This window comes from Mauremys reevesii, linkage group 6 (genome assembly GCF_016161935.1).
Source record: "Mauremys reevesii isolate NIE-2019 linkage group 6, ASM1616193v1, whole genome shotgun sequence".
Classification (NCBI taxonomy): Eukaryota; Metazoa; Chordata; order Testudines; family Geoemydidae; genus Mauremys; species Mauremys reevesii.
Window position 1 is genome coordinate 80,777,413 of NC_052628.1, and position 6,805 is coordinate 80,784,217.

Consider the following 6,805-nt stretch of genomic DNA (forward strand, 5'->3'; position numbering starts at 1 on the left):
AAGTCTTGAAGGATAAAACTAAGGGTAAATTATGTGAAAAATGGACTACCTGACAGTGGGTATGCCTCACCTTGCTGATTTTAGAGGAACCTTTCTCTGTGCAAAACAAAAATTTAGCAACGTGCTCTTGGGATGAATTAGATAATAGCACCACCAAAGTATACTATGATGGAAAGAATTGTGTTTGTATTATTGGATTGGAAAAAATTGTGTGGTAGGAAAAATATACTCAAAGGCCACCTGTACAACAATGTATGTGCAATGTAACAATATTGCGAACCCCCACCATGACTTACTATTTTCTGGTTCATGAAGATAGGGATGTTAACTAGTAGATGCCAATAATGCCCTGAGTTTTAATTTTTCTTTGGGGGTTAATTGGACCAGCTCATACCAATGGCTTGCAGGGAATAAGCAAATGAGTCAATGAACTGCAGCAACCAGGACAAAAGTACTAACACGAAGTCTAGCTATTTTGCACAAAGGAACTGAAATTCTAAAAGTATCCACACAAGCTCAACAAATGATGGTGCACCATTGGTATGAAATTTTTAGAGGCTGGTCCCCGTCATGGACATCAGTTTTAAATATTGTGATTCATCCCATAATAGTTTTCTTTGTACTAATTGGAATAATGTTTGTCATGTGTTTTATGTGCTGTTGGATTAAGAGAACGTACCTCACATTAAAACCACAAGTCCAAATTGCTTCGTAATACATTGCCTTAAAGCAATTACACAAGATGTGACCCATTTAATATATTGATATTAAAGGGTCAAAGGGGGGACAATGTAGGCCAAAAGCCTAATGAGAAGAAATTGTCTCAAGTAAAATTGTACTCCGTTTTGCTTATTTTGCCTTATACTCCATTTTGCTAGCTTTGAATTAGTAAGAAGAAATTGTTCTGAGTTTAGTTTTTGCTGATTGTGTTAACATTTGTTCTTAGAAGGATAGACGTTTTATCATTGCAATTGCTTTATTTACTGTTTGGTGTGAGTGAAGAATGTATGGTAATTAACTGAGAAAGGACAACTGGGTTGGATGGTTAAGAAGGGAGTGGAGGAGCCAAGAGGCACCAACTTTATTATCAATCACAAGGATGGCAGATTGACAACCCTAAAGCAAAGGCATAGACCCCAGGACGAGATAAGGAGTTGAGCCAAAAGGATGAGATAAGAAACAGCTGCAGATCCTCCCAGTAACAACTCAAAATAATGCTAATTAAGAGCAACCTTGAATACCTCATGATTGACAGCTCTGGTGTGACACAGCAAGGTCCATAGACTTATATAGGTACTTATCTCTATAAAGAAGGGTGTATTGCCATGGGACTTTGGATTCATTCTGCATCAACAATGGAGCTTTGAACAGAGGCCCAGCTCCCCTCCCTCATATGCAGTTTCAGTTGGAACTGACAAAGCAATAGTAAGGACTGGTAACTATAAAATCCACCTGCAGAACCTTTTGGGGTGTGTGTGTAACTATAAAATCCATCTACAGAACCTTTTGGGGGGGGTGAGAGAGAGAGAGAATGGGAGCATATGCTGATTTTAATGCTTAAATTGTACTCTCAATAAATGCGGTGTATTGCCTTATCCTCTTTAGAAAGATTCCGTATGCTTCTTATAAGCATAACAAAACAGAGTCTGACGTGGTGCCCATTTGCACTACAAAAACAGGTGTCTACTACCAACATGGATATTACATGGCCTGGTTACAGCATAGTTAAAATATGTCATGGGGATAGAGCCTAACTGTGCTGTACTGGGGTTCCCTGATTCAGTTGTTTTTGGTAGTATATACAGACCCATTAAGTGGCACTGTGGCAGGCTTCAGAAATAATACCTCAGTGATATGAATGGAGCCAGTTGATATTTCTCTAGTATTTTAGGATATCAGTCTGCAAAATCACAGAAGTGACTTTCACATTCAGAAGATCTTCACAGCCTTGGCCCAGACCACAAAAGTATTTAAGCTCCTAACTTTCATTGAAATTAATGGAAGTTAGGAGCCTAAATACTTTTGCAGCTCTGGGGCTTTATTTTTTAAAGGAGACTATACATTCTGCAGAAGCAAGTGAATAAGGCCAAACTTTCAAAGGAAAATGCCCTATTTGCTGTTAGGGTTGCCAAACCAGGAGGGTTGGCTGGGAGTCTCCTGGAATCGGGATTGATCTCCAGAAGGCTACTGAAGCCAATCTGGGAGATTATAGGCTGCTAAAAGTCTGGTGGCACAGGGAGGCAAAGGCAGGCCCCCTACCTGCCCTGGCTCCACACTGCTCCGGGAAGCAGACAGTATGTGTGACAGCGGCTCCTAGGCTCGGGTGGCCAAGGGGTCTTGTAGCGAAGCGGTGGGATCCCCCACAGCCCTGTGGAGGGATGAGCCTCCCCTAGCACCAACATGGGCAGAGCCAGTGGGTCCTGTGCCCGCCCCCCAGAGGTCATGGGGCAGGATAGGAAGTAGAAAAGCCCCGCTGCAAAGCTCAGTTGAAAGCCAGCTGCCGGAGAGGCCAGATGCCTGTGGCCTCGCTCTGGGCTGGGGAACGCCCACAGGCTGCGGCCGACCTGAGGACTGGTCGGGCCAGCCGCGCCTACCCCTCGCCAGCTACCCTGAGGAGCAGCCGAGCCTACCCTTCGCTAGTTACCTGGAGGAACTGATGGAAACCGCCAAGGATGCCAGCCAAATCCAGGTACCTTATGAGGGGGAGTCCAGAAGTAGCCCGGGGGCAGCCGACCCTGGCCTGGCCGCAGCAGGGCCAGAACCAATGTCAGTGTGTTGTGGTCAGGATCCTCACTGACGCAGCAGCGAGACTTCTGCCGCTGCTAGGGCCCCGGGCTGAGACGCAGTGGAGCGGGTGGGCCTGCATCCCCCCTGCAACGCCACTCACAGGTGGCAGTCTCCCCCTTGCACCAGATGCTCAGAACACTGAGCTCCTGACTGTGTGTTTGCTGCCCCGCCCTGACCTAGGGCCAGGACTCATGGACTCATGGACTTTAAGGTCAGAAGGGACCATTATGATCATCTAGTCTGACCTCCTGCACAATGCAGGCCACAGAATCTCACCCATCCACTTCAATAACAAACCCCTAACCTATGTCTGAGTTACTGAAGTCCTCAAATTGTGGTTTAAAGACCTTAAGCTGCAGAGAATCCTCCAGCAAGTGACCCGTGCCCCATGCTGCAGAGGAAGGTGAAAAACCTCCAGGGCCTCTGCCAATCTGCCCTGGAGGAAAATTCCTTCCTGACCCCAAATATGGCGATCAGTGGCTCATTTGAACTATTGGCTCAGCCCCTGCCTAAGGGCCCAAGCGCCTGACTGTTTGTTTACTGGCCAGCCCTGACCCAGGGCTTGGGCCCAGAGCAAACTAGTGCAAGGCGGTGGGATACCCCACTGCCCCGTGGAGGGATGAGCCTCAGCCGAGCCCTTCTACAAGTCTCTACATGCTGCCCCCACCCTGAGTGCTGACTCTGCAGCTCCCATTAGCCAGGAACAGGGAACCTTGGCCAATGGGAGCTGTGGGGGCGGTGCCTGCAAGCAGAGGCAGTACGCAGAGCTGCCTGGCCACCCCTGAGCCTAGGAGCCGCTACCGGGCATGCCGCAGCTTCTGGGACCCATAAGTGCCGACTTTGTGGGTGCTCCAGCCCCGGAGCACCCCTGGGGAAAAAATAGTGGATGCTCTGCACCCACCAGCAGCCAAGCTCCCCACCTCACCTCCTCTGCTTCTTCCCCCCTCCCCTGAGCGTGCTGCATCCCCACTCCTCCCAGCACCTGCCACTGCCAAACAGCTATAGCAAGCTCTGGGAAGGAGGAGTGGGAACGTGGCACACTCAGGCGAGGGGGCAGGGCAGGGGAGGAGTCATGGCAGAGAGGGGGCAGAGGGGGTCAAGTACCCACCAACGCCATTAGAAGTCGCCGCCTATGCCAGGAGCCACCTGAGATAAGCACTGCCTGGCCAGAGCCTGCACCCCAAACTCCCTCCCATACCCCAAACCCCACCCTGGCCCCCTCCCACACCCCAAATCCTCCCAGAGCCAGCACCCCAAACCTCTGACCACACCCCATCCCCTTGCCCCAGACCGCTCCTGAACCAAAACTCTGTCCCAGAGCCAGGACCCCACATCCCAATCACCTGCCCCATCCCTGAGCCCCCTCCCGCACCCAAACTTCCTCCCAGAGCCCACACCCAACACCCACTCCCACACCTGGGCATCACGTAAACTAGTGGCTGGGGGAGGTTAGCCCTCAGCCCTGCCCCTTCCACCCAAAGCCCCACCCCTTATGCGCACCCCAGAACCCAGAGTTCCCCTACTGCAGCGGCTGGCCCCCGCCCCAGGATGGCTAGTGCCCACAGCCCCCCAGCCCCAGAGTGCCAGGAGGGAGAGGGCACAGTCCCACTGCAGCCCTCCCACCCCTAGTCCCGGAAAGTGGGCGGCATGGCCCCAGCCCCTGGAGCCAAGAGGCACCGCCAAAGCAGGGCCCTGAGGGCGGAGTGTGGGCCGGTCTACATCTGGCTGTTTGGGGAGACATAGCCTCCCCCAGCCTCCCCTACCTGCTCCCCCAGCCCAGTGAAAGTGAGTGAGGGAGGGGGAGAGCAAGGGACTGAGGGAGGGGGGCTGGAGTGAGCAGGGGCCTGGTCTCTGGGAAGGGCGGGGCATGGGTTTTTGGGTTCGTGTGATTAGACAGTTGGCAACCCTATTTGTTGTGGTTGAGCAAGTGTGTTTGTAAGGCTCTGCCTATTCCAAAATCTCTCTTCTCTGCCAGCACCAAATTACTTCAGATCAACAGCCTCAGCCCCCAGAGAAATAAGGTTGCAAAAACTCACTGCCTTATCTGGAATGAGAAACAGAATCCCTGAACCTGAGGGGGGAAAAATCAACTAAAGATGACTCGCATTTAGAACCTAAGCATTCACATTCATTCTGTGTTGGCATAATTCATCCATCAGTGAGTTCAAAAGACTGGAGCGAGTTCCAAAAGTGACCAAATGCCAGAGAAGTGGTGGATTTATAGCAGAAAATATACATTGTATAGGGCCAGATGTTCAGTCCCATCAAGGCCTGGTCTACACTAGAAAGTGGTACTGGCAAAACTAGCCATTTTGCCATGGTTTATTTTGTCTCCTACTAACAAAATCCTTAACTTTTTCCAGCACAGTTATTCCGTTATCCCCTTTTGTAAATAAATGGTCTTCTCATGCCCTTAACAGATACCAGCTAATGAAGAAATAATCCAATAAAAGTGTCAGGAGAGAAAGTCACTGATATTATCCAGACACCTCTTTGAAACATAAGTGACTATTCATCATACAGAGGGGTCTCTTTTCCACTCATAGCAAGAGGTAGTCCTGAATGAGTGACCCTTGTAATGCAGGTATACTATATATTATTTGCTTGCTGGCAGACAAATTATGGCTTTTGTTTTGGTGGTTTCCATGCAAATAGGGACAAATTCTGTAAAGATCAAAGTAGGAGTATATTTCAGGTATATGTATCCTCTTCCTTATTTCCTTTACAATGACCTTGTAATCTTAGCAACTTGATTTTCACACAGCTAACATTTATTTCCACCTTGAGAATTTTTGTTGAACACCAGGCTAGGAAACATTTGGGAGACATGTACCTTCTGTGCTTAGTGTTTTATAGCTCCCCTGGGGAGTCTAACAGTGATAATATAAAAAGAAACATAGCAGAAAAAAAACCCACTGGTAAAGAAATCTCAGAGAGACAGAGATGACCTCCCTACTTCACATCCTAATAGTTCCAAAAGAAAATATGAAAATTCTTTTCTTTCAGAGACATAGTACTGATGATAGAGAAGAGAAGCGTCTGAAATACTGATTGAAGATTCTTAACAAAAATTGTAAATGGATTTTTCCCTCTATATAGACATGGTAAAAACACAAGCTTTATCTATAAAGATGTTTTTCTCTTCCGTGACTTTTTTGTAACTATTTCAGAGCACTTTAAAATGATAATAAAACGTATCATACCTCATTAAATTATGCTTTAATCTTGTGTGTGTGTGTGTGTAACAATTTGCTCTCATTTACTGATTATTCACTGTTCCTCTTATAGGATCTTTCCACGTTATTAAGTTTGTGCAGCTCTGTCATACTATTATAATTAAGATGATATCATCACTTCTGGTTAAGGCCCATCAATCCATTTTGAGTTTACACTGAAGGAAAAGAACATACATGTTTAATTTGGAAAAGTAATTAAGGCCTGGTCTACTCTAGAAAGTTAGGTTAGTGTTAGTTGCCTTGCGTTGACCTATGTGTGCATGTGTCTACACTCACATTTTTCTCCGGATGACATAAGCCCTAGTGATACAATAAAATCCCCTCTCCAAATGGCGCAGAGCCATGGTTGACCTATTAAAATAGTTTAAAGACTGATCACCTGTGTTAACCCTTAGCCCTGGTCTACACTACGAGTTTAGGTCGAATTTAGCAGCGTTAGGTCGATTTAACCCTACACCCATCCACATGATCAAGCCTGTTTTGTCGACTTAAAGGGCTCTTAAAATCGATTTCTGCACTCCTCCCCAGTGAGGGGTTTAGTTTAAAATCGACCTTGCTGGGTTGAATTTCGGGTAGGATGGATGCAATTAGACGGTATTGGCCGCCGGGAGTTATCCCCGAGTGCTCCATTGTGACCGCTCTGGACAGCACTCTCAACTCAGATGCAGTGGCCAGGTAGACAGGAAAAGCCCCGGAAACTTTTAAATTTCATTTCCTGTTTGGCCAGCGTGGCGCGCTGATCAGCACAGATGACCATGCAGAGCTCATCAGCACAGGTGACC

The 6,805-nt window shown here is 47.7% G+C and overlaps 1 long non-coding RNA gene across 1 annotated transcript; it reads left to right on the forward strand.

Moving 5' to 3' along the window:
* Nucleotides 1-1,332: 1,332 nt before the first annotated feature.
* LOC120408251 lies at nt 1,333-5,951 on the forward strand. Its single transcript, XR_005600567.1, has 3 exons — nt 1,333-1,425; nt 5,208-5,371; nt 5,794-5,951. It is a non-coding gene; the product is annotated as an uncharacterized LOC120408251 (long non-coding RNA).
* The last annotated feature ends 854 nt before the right edge of the window (nt 5,952-6,805 follow it).